Genomic DNA, 17,288 nt, shown 5'->3' with positions numbered 1-17,288 from the left:
GAGAGGGGGGGGGGCTCCCTCCAGTTCTCCCTACCAGCTAAAAGGAGCAAAGGGCGCCTGCCAGGATCGCGCCGGGTTGGCCCGGCTCCTGTTTATTAGTGGAGGTCGGATTCCCCTTCGCTCCTTCTCCCAATGAAGAAAGAAGCAGGAATTCCTCCCCACTCCTCCGTCCCCCGCTTCCTAAACTCTTAATGCCGATGGGCAGCGAGATGGACGGATATTCTAAAGGATTTATCTCGTTCTAGGGAGGGGATTTATCTCTTCCACCGCAGAGCCCTGGGGATGCCCGGCAAGAGTTGTACAAAATTTCGAACTTCCAGGAACTCTCACTCTTTACCGGACGGAGGTTATTTTTTTAATATATCCATTGTTGTATTCACCCGATTCCATTTTAATGACAGCCTACTACTTCCGTCTGTTCCCCTTTCAGGGGTGCTTCTGAAGACTCTGCTCGCACACGACCGCGGCTGCCATTCACGTCTGCCACTTGTGGCCGGATTATCGGGGGTCTCTGGCCTCTCCCCGCGCATACTTTAGCATCTGCTCATCACCTCGGATTTTGCTACACAAATCCCCCCATTGCATACATACCCAGAAAAAAAAATCCCCTAGCCAAATTTCGCTGGTTCTGAGAAGCGGGAACTCCTGGTAGGCAGCAAATGAGGCGTATTTGTAACCCCCACCCGGCAATGGGGTGGGTAGGTAGATGAAAAGGGTGGGTAGATCACGGAGATTCACGGCAAATAAGCCCAGTGACTTCTTTGTTCTTTCCCCATTAAACTATACCTTAGATTTTTCCTTTCACTTTCGCGCAGCCCCAATCCTGGGTGCTTTTGAGTAAATTTAACACAGCTTAATCCCCCCTAGTCAAGGTTTTTAACATGTCCCCTTTTCCTTTCCGTTGTCGTCGTTTCCCTGCCTTCCCTTGCGCAATCGGGGCAGGATTTAACTCATTTCGGTTATAAGTGCGGATAGAGCTTCTGACAGCAAAATCAAGTCTCCTTCCCGCTCTTCGCCAGCCCCTCTCTTTGGATCCCCTCCTTATTCCCAAAGGGAGGTGGGATCGGTTGCTGCATTCGAAGCTAAACTGGCGCAAAGGGTGGCAAAGAAAAGAGGGAGCCGGTTTGCAGAGCAAGCGAAGATGCGCTTGTTGAAGCCGATCTCAGCGAAGTTGCCCAGAGTTTCTCCTCAACGCAAAAAAGAAAAAAACCACCCATCTCTCCTCCACCCCCCACCATCCCGCCCCGCCGCGCGCTATTTCTCCAGGAGAGGATTCCTATTTTTTTTATTTTGGCCCCTTGGCCCCTTTCCTGTTCCGGAAAGCAGGCAAGCCCTGGGCTAGGCGGAAATTTGAAGAGGCGACTGTAGGCCTTTCTGATTCTTGCCTGCTCGTCTGAATCCTGAAAGGCGATCAGATCAACCGGAACTCACGCACAGCAAAGACCCAGGTTCTCCCACCTGTAGGTAGGACAGTGTGGAAAGGCGGAGTGGAAGATCCAGTTAGGAACGGGAGAGTAATCCGGTGTGACGCCATCCTATAAAACCAGAGTACTTTAATTCTCTGAGGCCTCAGGAGAAGGTACCCAGGCGCCTAACATAGGCATAGGCTGGCCCGCACACACAGAAATGCACCACGTTCTTTGCAAAGGATCTTCCTGAGAAGACTGTTTCTTGGCTCAAAATCGTTTGTTTCTTTAGAATAAAACTTTCCATGATCCTAGGAACAAGTGTTCTGCCTATCTGTCTGTCTTTCCCTCTTTTAGGGAAAGTGATGCAGTATGATTTACAACAATGGAGCTTGTGGCATCTTTTAAAGTCTAAAAAAGATTAATTGTGGCAGATCAGGCACATCCGTCGTTGTAAATTAGGGATTACCTAAAGCAACTTTAGATCTATTTATGCTCCAGAAAACCAGATTACTTTAAGCAAAACAGGATCTGCAGAGAATTGCAACTTTTCTCCCAGAAGGAGATTAAGAAACTGGGGGTTTGAATTCATTCCAAATCTGTCAGAAATGCCCAACACAGTTTTCTTCCTTTGTCACCCTGAGCGTTACCTAATTTTTGAAAAACAAACCACCATCACCTTTTGGTAACAGTTGGGAAGAACTCACACAAACTCTTCCAACCCTTGTGTCAAGTGACTCTTCCCAGTCTCTTCTTAAGCACTAAGCACAAGGTAAACCCGGAATCAATCAGCTTTTAAATTTATGGACCAGATTAATACATCCGTGTTTTTTTAAACCACTTGTACCCTAAGAAAAGTTCAAGTTTCACCACTTGTGGACCAATTTTGGGGAGGGGGGAGGTTGAGACTATTTTTAAAATGGATGCTTGATTGTTTTAAATGGGGCTTAAGCATGATCAACATATCCACCAAAATAACAGGGGAAGAAACTGCACATTTCTTCCCAGTAGCAGAATTGATATCCAATATTAGCAGTAAACACAAAGGGGTGAGATCTATCGTGACCCTGATATTGGCCTCCTGGATATTATTGAAGCCCTTCCCCACCCACCACCCGGCCTGGCCTTCCACCCACTTCTCTTAACATTCCCCGGACTTATAAACAGAAAGCAGCTATGGCGCCTTTTATTTAGGTCACAAAAGGAGAAATAATCCATTTTGTATAAATTCATAGGTGTAAATGAAACGAGTGTCAGCATGAATTATCTAACTAGGATAAATGAGCAGGAGAGTGAAACGGGGCAGGCAAACAACAACAATCTTTCAACTCTTTCAAACGCTAGCATTCTATTGGAGCAGTGGGGGAGACAATGTGTAAACTTTCAGTTTAGGCAGGACTCTTTTTCTTCCCTTTTTCTCCTCCTTTTCCCCAAAGAGTCCTGTGCGTCTGGAAAGCTTGCAGCTTTGCCCACCGGACGAAATGGAAATAGTGGCTGTGTGTTCCTCTCCCACCCACTCCCCTCCACCATACACCTCCCTCCATGCCCTCCCTCCCCTCCCCCTCTCTCTCTGGGCATAATCTTCCCAATGCACTTCTAGGTGATCTTGGACAAGAATGAAATGGATTCTCTCCTTATATGGTGATACGGTCGGTGCACAGCACACACACATCGAAAGCGGTGTAGCTTACGTACATTGTGCGTGTGTCCGAATCGGCGGCGCTGATGAAGCAGGCAGCGCCCTTCCCAGAGGTGGCAATTCAATTTTTGGATGGAAAGTTTAAAAAAGGCTTTCCGAGGGAGAGAATTTGGGGAAGCTGAAATCAGGTAGCTTGATCCCCCTATTGACTGGAAGATGATTAGGCTAGGTTAAAATCCCCAATACCTGTAGAACGTATGTAATCCCGCATTCCCGCGATAGAGGGGGAGGAGGGGGAAAGAAAGCTAATTTTCCTAAACCTTCACTTTACGGCCAAAGATTTGGGGAAATAGGAGACCAACAACTTGACAGTTGGGCTAAATTTGCCTCCCCCGTGGACATTTCCACACGAAGCAAGGAAAGGCGGGTCCTTTACCTCTCTCCTGCCTTCGGAGTCTGCATAATGGGAGGGAGAGAGAAAAGCCCACCTTTCCTCGAAGGGAGGAGAAAACGGAGGATTGACAGCCAGCAACCGGGCAATCGGAGTCTAGTTCTCCCAACCGGGCGGCCCCAGTCAGGGAGACGCCTGGACTCTGACGTCACCCGCCGCTGCCAAATTCGCCCGGAAATGAACTTGTTAATAATAAGCCCCCCAAACGCTACCGCTACGCCGCCCTTCGCTGCCTTCCTTCTCCCCCACCCCACCCCCAAAGCAGCCAGGGATCTTCTGAACCCTCGGCCACCCTTCTCCCGCCCGCCCGTTGCCTCTCGGTCACCTTCCCACCTAGACAAAACAATTCCAGATTCTAAAACAAGGCCGGCGGGAAGGAGCTGTGGACCCTCTGCCTTTCCCCCCCCCCCCGCGCCCCTTACTCTGCCCTCGAGCTTCCTAGCGGGCATCCCGCCCCGGGTCGCCAAGGGGAGAAGGGCGAGTGCGGGGGAGGGAAGGAACCCCTGCTGGAAAGGGGACGCTGCCTCTTTGAATTCCTTTCCAGCCTCCTCCGCTCCCAGCCTCCTCCCCTCCCCCTTGCATGTTATTCCCAGCAAAGATCTCCTTCCAAAGCAGAGAGGAGCCGCCAAACTCCGGGCGTGGGTGGGAGAGGGGGGGGGACCGGTGTGGCAAAGGCGCCCGACCCACGAAGCCCTCCTGCGGCAGAAGCACGGAGGCCGAGCCGGGGCTGCGAAGGCATCCACGCGGCCAGACCAGGCCACTCCTCTTTTCCCACGGCTGGAAACCGAGAAGACAAGCGACGTTCTTGCCAGCAGATCCTGCCGGGCAGATGGGAGGTCTGGGAGTGGAGTCTAGAAGGCGCCTCTTGCCCTTCAGGGTCATTGGACGCCTGGGGACAAAAGGTGCCGCTTGGACCACAGCACATCCACCGCCGGCCCTAGGTTGCAAGGCGAGCAAGCCGCTCCCGGGCCCGGAGGCTGCTGCTGCTGCTTGCTGCTGCTTTTCCCCCAGTCCCCTTTCCAAACCAACCTTTCTGGTTTTCCACCAGGCTCCTGCTTCTCATCCGAACTTCACAGTTCCCCTGCTCGAGCTAAGCACGCACAAAGACCCACACATGTTGAGGTGGTAATTGGTGTGCGCGCGCGTGCGTCTGTGCGCGCGCTTGAGGAGGGGGGGGATCGAAACAATGCAGCAGCAGCAGCAACCGCCAGGAAAGTGACATTCGGAAACGGCAGGCTCGGATCTACCAAATTGAGAGTCCAGAAAGGAGGTGCGGAGGGAGGACAAGATCCCATCTCTACCTGAGACCCCTTGCCTTGGAATGGGGGAACAAAACCAGGCCAGCCCGAGTGGACAGACAATTCAGCAAGACAGCAAAGGACTAAAGAAAACTCGCCTACTACCTCTGCCTTCCAGACATGGAGGAGAGAGAAACTGGCCCTTTTTAATTCCCTTCCCTCTTCTTTTCATCATACATACAACCGAAGTGTTGTTTCAAATAAAAAGGTGCGAAAGAAAAGGCGTCGTTATTTAGAACTCCCTGAAAATAAGACTCAAGCAAAAAAAAAAAAGTTCACAAACATTTTTGATCTGGGCATCTTTCTCCCCCCTGCCAGCTTCCAAGTTAAACACGCCGCCGCGAGATTCAGGGGCCCATAGAGCAAGGTTTGAATCCCGAAGGGAGCCCGGGTTTTGCATTAGATGTCACCAAACATTCCAGCAACCATATCGAGACGATCACTGAAATCTGATGAGATAAAAGGAAACGTCACCGCTGCATCCCTCCGGCTAACGGCACCATTTCGCTTAATCCTGACATTAATACATTCGTAGCAATCTATTATCAATTAAAATCATTTTTTTTAAAAAAAAAATAATTATCACACTTCCTCACAGGCAACAGGCCTGAGCTTTCTGTGGGGAAGAGGAGGTGGTTTGTTTTAGACAAGTGATAAAATCTCAGTTAACGAGCTGATAATTCGCCCTTGTTTGTTTTAAAAGACAAATGGTAAAGATTAATCAAACCGGCTGATTTATGGAAGGGGGGGAGGGAGAGGAGAGAGAGAGAGAGACCTAAGACTGCCCAGGAAACTCCCCTGAAGCTGCGGGTCAAGTTTACCCTACCAGCCAATTCTTGATCAGTGCTAAATTAGGGCCCCCCTATCTATGACAAAACTGGGCACCCGCCGGCAAAAGAAAAGGCACCCCTGCTGCAAACGTGTATTAAAAGCAAACAAAACCAAAAAAACCCCACCCCAACTCTCCCTTTCAAGCTTTCAACCATTCAGAATTTGCAACATTATTCGGGTTACTGTGCTGTTCTTGCTACAATAATATCATCATTATCATCACCATCGATATTGTTTACTAGTATCACAGCTGCCCTTTCTTTTTCTTTTTAAACACCAGCAATGGTGTTTTTAAGCACCAGCAATGGCTCCTTCTTCCCTAGTTTAAGGGGAGAGTCTTCCTTGAGCTTCCTCTCCTCTCTCTCCTCTCCTTGCCCACCGGCAAAGGGTTTAATCTCCGGAGCAGCAGCTCCGCGGTTGTTTCCGAGCCTCGAGGAAGGACGCGGCCCTTCAAGCTCCTTGTGCTCTTCCTGGCTCCGGATCAGATCCCCCAAGTCCTGCTTCTAAGAGTCCAGCACATTTGGCGAGCCCGGTCCAATCGCTTCGCCTGCCCCTCGCCCTTTAAAAGCTGGCTTCTTTTTGCGTTTTCAAGGGCGGCGGGAGAGGAGGAGGAGGAGGAGGAGGGAGGAGGGAGGAGGAGGAGGAGGAGGAGGAGGAGGAGGAGGAGAGGAGAAGAAGAAGAAGAAGAAGAAGAAGAAGGAGGGGAAAGGGGAAGGGAGGGGGAAGGGGAAGGGGAAGGGGAAGGGGAGGGAAGGGGAAGGGAAGGGGAAGGGGAAGGGGAAGCGGCTCCCTCCGGTTCTTCCCTACCAGCGAAAAGGAGAAGCAAAGGGCGCCTGCCAGGATCGCGGCTGGTTTAGTGGAGATCGGATCCTCGCCTTCTTCGCAACCAGGAAACCTACGCGCTCTTCCTTAAACGTCTTTCTTCCAGTCCCCAAGCGGGGAGCCACCGAGGGCTCTTCGCGGCTCTGGTTCGGCGGGGCGAGGAGTCCTGACCCAGGCGGGCGATGGTGGGATTGGGGACGGGGACGACAACGATCTCTCTTTCAATGGCCTCCGCGCAGCCAACTCCGAACAAGGAAGCCGCCGAGCAGGATGTTTTCTGGTCCGTGAAGGCGGCGCGTCGTGGGGCCTCTGATTGAATTAGTTCCCTCGTCGCTGAACCCCCGCAACGCAGAGCTTCAGAGCTCCCATTCTCCGGGACGGAGCCACAGGCCGCTTCCCACGGCTGGTTAAACAAACCGTTCCGTCCATTTCATTAAACGCGCCTCTCTGGAGAGAACTTGCTTGAACGGGCAGAGGAGTGCGCGGCACGGTAAGCAGCCAGCCGGCTGCCAATTCCCCACCGCTCCCTCAGCCTTGCGCTACCACCACCACCACCCCCCGCCAAAACCCTCCCGTGCTCGGGTTCAAACTGAAAGAGGAGCCGCGGAAAGAAGGAGAACAGACGGCGTGAAGTTGTAGCTGGTTTCCCTAACAGGCAGGGAGGATGTGAACAATTTATTTTTACAATACGACGCGGGTCTCTGGACTTAAGACCCGGAGGGATGGGTAAGTTTATCGTTCGTTCCTGGTAAACGAAGGGCTCTTCCCTGCTTCCCCCCCCCCCCCCCGATTTATAATTTGTAGAAGGAAAATACCGATATCACAGCCAACTCTTAGAAAATTGTGTTTCTCCTTAATTTTTTATTGTCAGGTTGACGGTTTGAGGGGGGGCACGTTTCCATTTAATATATGATTAACCTCCTAATTTTGCTGCCAAATTGCTCCCCATTCGTTTTTTTTTCTGCTCTGAGGGAAACTTTTGTTGGGATTGTTCTATTTTCCTCGGACATGGAACATATTTTGAGAGATTATCCTCCTCCATCTTTGGGCCGACGAGACACATTAGCAAGGATTCAGTTGTGGCTTTTATTCAGCTACAAAGACACCTGTGCCTGAACAGACACAGCAAAAGCGCGTTTGTTTATCCCCTCTGTCTTTCACACACACACACACACACACATACACACACACACTTTCCTGCATACTTTCCCCTCCCCCAATTATCCCAGTTTAAGAAACTTTTAAAAAAACAATGAACCAGAAAGAGGCTACTGTAGAACCACAAGCCAGGCGTGTCATGTGGTAAGTCCGATTAAGACGGAGTTGTCTGCGCTATTCATTCTCTAAAACGCGCCCCTCCTGTCCTGTCACCTGCGGCTCCTGTCACTGACACTCGCTTCAAGAGTTCTCTCCTCTCTATCCTGGTTTGGGTGTCAAACGTCCCCGCCAGCCACACGCCTGAGATTAAGTTCATTCTCTCGTCCGCCCCAGCCGGCCCTGCTCGATCTCCTTTTTTTTTTTAAAAAGCCCCCTCGCTTTTCTCTGCAAAAGGAAAAGCGAAGGGGGTCTGTCTCGCTCCCTCCCTCCTTCCCCCTCCCACCTTTCTTGCACCCTGCAAGTATCAACCCAACTCGGTCACCCTGCCTTCTTGGTGGCCAGAAAGCAAGGACTTCGCTCCGGCTGCCGCGGGAATTCTCCCGCAGAAAAAGGGGACGCTTTCGGAAGCGGCCCGCTTCGCTCGGACCCGCTGAACTAGGGCGGGTCTCGGTTGCAAACTTCAAAGGCCAAGAGCTAAGAAAGAACTTGGGCGGACACCCGCGTGCCCTCCCCCCCTTCCCTACTTTCTTGCAAACAGCCTTGAAAACTCGCCTCTCGCCCGGAGAAAGTCAGCCGAGAGATGGGATCAGGAAGTAACGGGGGAGGGGGAAGGGAAGAGAAATAACCTCCCATGAAGAACCCGACTGGAGATTTGCACCGGACCCGCCAAGCACCCCAGAGGAAAGGCCTCTGGCAGGACCGACTTCTCTTTGGGGCAGAGCAAAAAGACAGCCTGGATTACTCACCGCAAAACCGAGGGTGTGGTCTCCCTCCGGGCGCCCGATCCCTGCGGCGGGCCGCCGACAACAGGCAGCTGCTCCAATGCCAGCCGCGGGCAGAGGGAAAAGAGGTTGGGAGGGGGAAGCGGCCGGGAGGATGGCAGCCGAGAGAGAGACTGGCTGCCTGGTCTGGAGAGCGGAGGGGAGGGCGGGGGGATCAGGCAGCGGCGGCGGCTGCGGCGACCCCTCGCACTGTTCCACCAAACTGGCAGAGGCAGGTACAGAAATAGAATCACGTAAACTAGCGTCAGAAACGCACGCGCGCGCACAGACACACACAGACACACAGACACACATCCACTCCACTTCTTCCTCCCAGCTCTTGTCTTCCGGGTCCAGCAAAGCAGCCTGCCCAGAACTCATTTGCAGCTGCAGCAGCCACGGGGCTTTTGCGCGCGCTTAGTTGCAAGTGATGCAATGAGCCGCCCTTCGCCTTGAGAGGATCGCGGTGCCCCCCGGAGGGAGGGCAGTGACACCACAAAATAACCGTGGAGCGAGGGAGGGGGGGGATTCGGAATCCCCTCCACGTTGCTCTCGTTCCCCTAAGTCCATTCCCGTCCCCCGTCCCCCCTTTTCATTTCATGCAACGAAAACCCCGGTGGGGTTAACTCTCAGAAGCTTATATCTAGGGGCCACTGCGCCTGGAATCGGCAGGCCTGGCGGGAGATCCTAAGCGTGCTTGACTCCAAAGTAAAAGTCCCAGTTGAGCCCAGCGGAGTTGCTCCCTAGCAAATGCGCGGTGTGCTGAGGCCTAGAGCTAAGAACTCCTTTGCACTAAATAGTCACTAGTGGGACGGAAATTCTAGTTATTCTGTAAGCTGCTGATTGCTTCGCTGCTTTGTCCATTGACAAACGGCCAGGGGGGAGGCGGCACATAGGGAAGTGCCCAAAGGGAGTGTATCCCCTTACCTCACTCACCCTCCCCAAAGGTGTCGCTTGTCCCTTCCAGTGCGGAAGTGGGGGTGGGGGGGGGCTGCCCTTCCAGTCAGGGAGGAAATGAGAAGCCTCCCCCGGCCCCGTTTTTGGCTTAAGCTCTCTCCTTCCAGAACCAGGCCCTTGGGCGTTCCCAAACTTCCTCCTTAGCCCCAAGGCAACCTTCTCCTGGCTCTTCCGTGGCAGCCGAAGGGCTGGCTGTGAATAACCGGGAAGGCTCGGCTATGCGGGCTGAGGTTGCCGTCCTTCTCTTCTCCCCCCCCCCCCACTCTCCCCGCAGTCAAGCCTTGAAATGGTTGCTCATAGAGAGAGATAAAATGCATCCCATCCTCTCACCAACCTAGCGGAATGTTGGAGTCCGTCATATATTTAAATGTTTCCCCCGGCTAATAAGGCCGAAAGGGGAAGGAAAAAAAGGAGAGGGGGAATACTGAAAGCTCCTTGCCCTCCGCCTTCTCATTCGGATCTTTCCTACCAAGGGAAGAGAATCCTTTGGCGCCCCCGCTTCTTCACTTTTGAGCTGGAGCGTTAAGAGTCCTACCTGGTTCGCCCTTTCTCTTTCTCGTTCTCGCCGTTGCCTTGCTCGCTCTCTTTCGAAGAGCCCTGGCCAAGATGCACCTGACCAGCTTGCAAAATACATTTGCAGAGGGACGCGCAATTTGTCAGCCCCGGTAAAAGTCGCCCTGCCCCCTCCTCACCCCTCCTCCTCCCCCCCACCCGTCTCCTGCCAGCCGAGTTCTGACGTGTCTCCGGCTGGCTTTCGGCAGCGGTTTTCCTGAATCAAACAGATACATTTGGCTTGTCAGCCGCCCGCTTCAGATTTTAACTCTCGCCGGGGTGGCTAATGCCGCCTTGGCTAAACTCGAGCCCCACATGGCCTCTGAGTTTCGGAACCGAAACCAATTTATCTCTTGGAAGGGGTATTAAATTTTAAAGTCCGAATCGTCTTTTTCATGTAATACTCCCACTACTCTTCGTTTCCACTCGTTTCTCAGAAGAATCTGAGCTGGACACAGGGAGAAAGAATCCGATCGGTCTCAAGGAATATCCAGAATATTTCCTCCGAAATCTTGACACGTTGCAATTTAAACATAGGTCCTTTGTTCAGACAACTACTCTTCGATGTGAATATATGAAATGTTTAAGGCATGGGGGTTTTCTTCCCGTGATTATATCGCGTTGTCTATTGCGCCAATGTGTATATAAAAACTCCAAAGAGAGAAGTATAGACGGTAGTACGATATTTCTCCCCAAAGGCTTTTATGCCTGCGTAAATCTAAATGTAACGGCCAGCGTTTTATGAATCCAGATTCAAATAAATAGGGGATGCTGCCATATTGATAAAGTTGAAATAAAACAAAGTGGAGATCAGTTCTATTCCATTTGGACAGCTTCCTTTTTAAAAAAGATGTGTATATTCTGCTTGTTTGAAATGCTTTTTATCTAAGCCTCATATTATTGTTAGTTTTTTTTTAAAAAGAAGTGATATCTTATTACTATCGTCTAATTACACTTTTTTTACTCATGAAAAATAATGTTAAAACTTGTTCTAAAAAGGAACCTGCAATGCTTTTTGTAGATAGTTGTGGTCGCTGTAACAAAGATAGGAAATGGCTAGTTAAGCCTTCCTCAATATTAGACTTGGTGATTCCTGGAACGTTTACTTTTTTATCCTTCAGAATAACCTCTTATTAACTCTTCTACTTTTGCTTCAAATCGTGCCTGAATGATTTTGTGGGGGGAGATTCCCCCCCAGGTCTTCTCCCAAGAGAAGATGGTGGACGGTGGGGAAATTAAAAAAAAAAAAACAAATATTTTAAAAGCTAAGGAGGGGGAGGAGGAGGATTGTAGTAGAAGAAGAAGAGGTTAGAAGAAGGGCTGCAGCTTAGAGTTTGAGAGTTTTAAACATGCAAAGCTGTGCAAATTTTCTGCACGGGACTGGGACCAAGCAGCCTCTCTGAGCTGGCAGTGCAGAATGGATACCAGCCGGAGCTCGTCAGAGCGCGGGGGTTTCCAGGGGAGAAGGAAAACCCTCAAATCTCCTCGCGTCTTTTTTTTTAATGCGACAATCTCAGAACAATAAGAAAGTGTGTCTGTTTGTTGGCCCGGGATGGGGTGAGATGGGGAGAAAGAGTAAAAAATGAAAGAGTGTTCGCGGCAGTCTTTTTAACTTTTTCTGTGCCCGGCCTCTTCAGTTCTCTCTTGGCTGTGACCCAATCCCAATAACAAGCCTCCTGGAATGAGGTCGTGTGTGTGTGTGTGTGGTGTGTGAGTGTGTGTGTGTGTGTGGTGTGTGTACACATAACCATTTGTCCATGAAACTGGAATCCAGGAGAAACCTTCTGAAAGAATCGAGCGCTTCCTTATTCGGGCGGTTTCCTTTTTCTGGTCCCGGCAAAAAAAACAAGACTGGGATTATTTGTTACGATCAGATTCCCCCGTGAAAGATTGTTCTCAAAATGGAATGGGTAAAGGTTTTCTTCCGTCAGGGCCGAAGGTGAAAAGGACGCGGCGGCAAGAGAGAGACCGAGAGAGAGAGAAAGAGAGAAAAAAGAGAGAACGCGCACCTCTCGCCTCGATCCAGAGGAAGGTTCTGCCCACACCTTTGATTGCAAGACGTTGTCGTCCCATCCTGTAAAGTTTTTTTTTAATCTTTGGGCCTTTAATTGCAGACACAGAGAACTGCCAAACTGCTGGCCAAGACCGGCCTCCTTCCTTTTTTTTTTTTTTTTTGCTCGTTCGAGATCTTTTATCCCCTCAGCCAGCAAAGCAACTCTGTCCTGCCCTGTATTTTACTTCTCAACGACCTGTTTCCTATTTATTAAGAAAAACGACTTGGATCCCTCTCGGATTCTATATCCATGCATATACCCTCCCCCATGCATAGGTCTACTCCAAATGCTCGGACATACATGCAGGCTCATATTCACACGTGGAGCCTAGTCTTCTCCCTCTCCCTCTCCTCTCGCTCCTTCTCTCTCTCCTCTCTCCCTTTCTCTCTCTCACTCTCTCTCTCTCTCCTCTCTCTCCTCTCCCTCTCCCTCCCTCCTCTCTCTCTCTCTCTCCTCCTCTCCCTCTTCTCCTCCTCCCTCTCTCTCACCTCTCTCTCCCCCTCTCTCCTCTCTCCCTCTCTCTCCCCTCTCCCTCTCTCTCATCCCCTCTCTCCCCTCCCCTCTCATCTCTCTCTCCTTCTCTCTCTTCCTCTCTCCTCTCTCTTCTCTCTCTCCCTCCTTTCTCCCCTCTCCCCTCTTCTCTTTCTCCCTCCCTCTCTCCCCCCTTCTCTTTCCCCCCCTCTGCCTCCCCCCAGGTCAACCGATTCTCCAAGGTTTCATTCCAAGGCAAAACCCAAACCTTCTCGCGAAGTGGTTTAAACAACAGCCACAGCAACCAGAGAGTGAGCAAACCAGGCCAAGCTAGGCCAGGCCAGGCCAAGGGTTCTCCTGTCCCAACAGCGCTCCAGGTCCTGCCTGGGCAAAAAAGGTCTCCTGGTGTGCCTATAGAATTCCAGCAATCTCCTTCTTTGCCCACGCCAGACATTGGTCCGCAGCGCTCTGAAGGAAAGGCACCCCTTCGCCGGGCCGAGTCCCCCTCGCCCCTTCGGTACCCCTATTTTTCCGAAAGCCCGGGTGGGAGGAGGAACAAAGAACTCCGGCCGCGTCTGGCCAGGTGCGCCTCTAGGTGTGGCCTCTGCAGAAAACCCCCCGCCGCTCCGCTTCGTCCCCTTACCTTTCCTTCGCGGTTCCCCGCGCGAGAGGTCGCGCTCCTTAGTTCCTCTAGGGCCGTTTTCTTCCCTGGGAGAGTCTCGGCTCTCTGCTATCAGGCGCTGCCTTCCTGGGCCAGCAAGACCGGGCTCCGCGACTGGCACATCTGGATTCGACCGCCGCCGCCGCCCTCTCGCCTCCGTCCTGGCGCTCCTGGTGGGGGGGAGGAAAGGGGGAGCCGCCGGGGGGAGGGGAGGCAACCAGCGGGCTGCTGAGGGCAGGACGGAGGAGGAGGAGGAAGGGATGCCAGGGCGGGCGAGAAGGGGTGGGTGGGCAAGCCCCTTCAACCTGGCAGCCAAGCTCGGGGGTTCTCGCTTGCTCACACTCTCCCGCGTTCAGGCTGGTGTGGCGAGCCAGGGGTGTATTTATGTACATAATAAGGCAGCTCGTCCCTTCGCCTTCATTTGCATCATTACAATATCTCTACAAGCCCTCGCATTGTCTGCGCCTGGCACCTTTTGTTGCCTTTCCTGTCACTGGCGACGCGACTTGACTCTCAGATTTGCCAGGAGCGGGTGGGAGGACAACCGGGCGGGCCTGCGCCCAGTCAAGGCAGCCGAAAACCGAGCCGCCCGTTTTCCGTGGCGGGGAGGGGAATTGGGGTGGGGGAGGGCGTGTCCGGGGAGTTCCCCCCCCCACTGCATCTTATCCCTTCTCCCCCTCCTTCGCTCCAGACATTCCTCTTAATTTCCAATGGTTTCACGAGGGGGGAGGGAATAACTTCCGCGTTCCGCCCCACGGATTATCTCCTTCTTTGGGGGAAGGAGGGGGGAAAGCTCTCCCCCGAATCCCTTCATCCGCGTGGTCACCTCTCCATTGACCTCCTTCCATCCCCTTGAACCCCAAGACGGGGGACCCTGACAATGGTGGGACTTCTTCGCCTTCAGATGGGAAAGATGCGAGGGGAGGTGGGGTGAGAAGAGGGGGCAGTGATAAAGGCAGTCGCCGGCCCCGCCCGCCGCTGTTTGAGTAAAAGGCAGCAGGAAAATCCTGAAATTCATAAATTCTTGGTCCATTAGCGAGTCAACCGGAACTAATAGGTTGGGAAATGTTTAGAAATCAAGACGCTGCCGCTTCACTTTTAAAGCCGGCTAAATCCTTCCTGTGCTCTTAATTTCTCGTGGGGCTATAAAGATGTTAGAGTGGGGTTGTAGTTGTTATTATTTGCCGCCTGCTCTTCCTACACACACACACACACACACACACACACACACACACACACACACACACACACTCCTAGATAGGCAGCCCCAATCGAATATCTATTGCATTTTATTGATCTCTTTTTGTGCTGGTCTCACCGTTCCTCCAACAGGCGAAAGCTCACCCCGTGGCAATCTCCACTTTCTTACCCAAACAACAACCCTGTGAGGAGGGTAGATGGAGAGCGAGTTGGCCAATTCTCCTCGCCCTTAACCTTGAGGTCCGGGGAGAAGCGGCGCAGTTCCTTAGATGGTTAATACCCCAAATCTTTCCTAACTACACTCTCCGTTCTCGGAAAGTCCCACCGACCTCGGTGCTTCCATACTGGGAGTGAGGCGTTGACTATCCAAGTCTCATTTAAGGGTTGTGTATCTGCCCCTCGATGGCAAGGACCGTATAAAACCAGGGAGCCCAGGGGGAAGGGGAGAAACACCCCAAATACATTATATTCATAATAAGGAGTAAGAAAAGTTTGTAGCGGCGGCAACATACAACAGGAAGGCGGAGAAGGAGAAGGCGGGGGGGGGGGATTTCGATGGAGAAAAATAATACAGTAGGTGGGGTTATAAAATTAAAAAGAAAAGAAAGAAATTAAAAAAGGCAGAAAGCAATAGCGGTGGCGGAGCGAAGAAATCCCCTATTTTGCTGCATTTCTGTCCGCCTTTGTGATGTACTCCAGAGGGGAAAGGGCCCCTTGATAGGCTACAGATAATGCTTATCAGGCCGAAACAGCCCCGAGCCTAAGAAACTGGTGTCATTACCGACCTCGCTTCTCGCAGATGAGATACGCATCCAGATTTATCCAAGTTCTGTTTTAAAGCCCTCCGTTGGAGATTTCAGGTACTGGAATCTTAATGTGGAGGCCAGAATATTTCCTCAGCGGGGAAGGGGGAAAAATTAAATAAATCCTGAAATTATTTGCCAAGCTGGGACAGGGAGTCGAAGGGGGATTTTCTTCACCCAAGGCGGGGCTTGAACGCGCGGGACCTGCGAGAGGAACCTTTGGTGACCGTGGGAGTTCGGGACATGTACGCGCCCCCTTTTTTCCTTCTCTCTGTAGACACATGCTCGGGCACAAATAATCAACGTAGCCTTCACCACCACCGTCGTTACCATCACCATTATTTGTGTTTCCGGAAGGATGGCAGGGCTTCGAGGAAAGGCCCTTTCATAATCACCCAACTTCCTTCTCCACTCTCCTCACTCTTCCCCATCACCCCATTCTCCCCCACCATCCCCACCACCCAAATCTCCGGTATGCGCTCCCGTTCTTTCTTTTCTTTTCTTTTTATTTATTTATTTATTTCTCTTCTTTCTTTCTTTCTTTCTTTCTTTCTTTCTTTCTTCCTTCCTTCCTTCCTTCCTTCCTTCCTTTCTTTCTTTCTTTCTTTCTTTCTTTCTACTCTTCTCGGTTGCCCTGGCTGGATTTCAACTAAAGACGTCGGGATTAAATTCAGAAAACAAAACAGAACAGAACAAAACAAAACAAACAAACAAACCGAGGCAGAGACCAGAGAGAACAGAAAACGCTGTTGTAGCCGTTTCTTTTTCGCGGGGGAAACAATCGCCTTCCACATTCTGGGGGGAAAATATGATGCACCACGGAATGCCTTAAGAATTTTTCCTCCCCTGTCTCTCTGTTTCTTCTCGTGCTATTTCAAAGACAGTCTAATTTTTTCAGCCCTGCTTTGTTTCCGTTTAAATAACGATTTGGGGATATATATATATATATGGGTTTGTATATGCGCGCGCGTATGTGTATATATAATACACACATGTATTAATATATAGAAAAAGGCTCCCCGAAAGCCTGGCGAATCTGTGCTCAGCAGCTCCCGAGGTGCTCCCCCCCCCGATTATTACTCTCCAGGAGTAATTTTTCATCTCTGCTAGCTAATCTTTGTTCCCGGTGAAGATAATGAATAGTCCAATCCTTATCTCCAGGGCTCCTGGAGGCTGCAGGAGAATGGGGTTGAGCAGGGTTGGAAATTGGTTCCAAAGTGCTGCTGAATAAATGCTGCTTCTTATCTCTCGCCTCCAGATTATCGGGACCCTTTCAAAAGTCGCACGACAAATACAGCCGCCGCATCTAATGCATCATTTACCAGAGCAGATCCTGGCGCGTTTGATCGGCAGATAGGCGGGAAGGCGGGCACGAGGAGAGAAGAAATAATAATAATACAGCAGCAATAATAATAATAATAATAATAATAATAATAATAATAATAATAATAATAATAATAACAGTAGTAGTAGTAGTAATCATCATCACCACCATCATTATCATTATCACCATCATCATAATCATAATAATGATAACAACAAACAACAATAGCAACAGCATTAATAGGATGATGATGGTGGTGATGATGATGATATCATCTTTCTGGTGGGCTTCCTTGCTTTTATTAATAGCGGTTGTGCGCACCTCCCTTTCCATGGATAGCCAAATCTCAGGGGATCCCAGCTCTTTTTTCCGGGGGGGGGGTTGTTCCAACAAGCGAGCGGAGTCTCCTGAGAAACGTCTCCATCTCTATCTCTCTCACACACACACCCAACGAAGTTAGGCGCTGGTTAGGATGGGGGTGGGTGGGTGGGGGGGCTAGCTAAAAACAGGGAGCCTCGAAGGGGTCCCGAGGAAAGGGAAGGACCAGGTGTCGGGTGACTGCTCGCCCGCCTGCCCCACCGAAAATCTCTCGGGGTGGATGGGGGGTGGGTGGGAAGGAATTCTTAGGAGACCCCCGGAAGGCCCGGGATGGATGGTCTGGGCAGGGAAGAGGCTGTTTGCAGGGGCCAAGCCCGAAGGGAGAAAATGAAGAGGAGGAGGAGGAGGAGGAGGAGGAGGAGG

Source organism: Thamnophis elegans, chromosome 2, assembly GCF_009769535.1.
Source record: "Thamnophis elegans isolate rThaEle1 chromosome 2, rThaEle1.pri, whole genome shotgun sequence".
In the NCBI taxonomy this organism is placed as follows: Eukaryota; Metazoa; Chordata; class Lepidosauria; order Squamata; family Colubridae; genus Thamnophis; species Thamnophis elegans.
The sequence above is the reverse complement of the archived record's forward strand: the minus strand, read 5'-3'. Positions refer to the sequence as shown.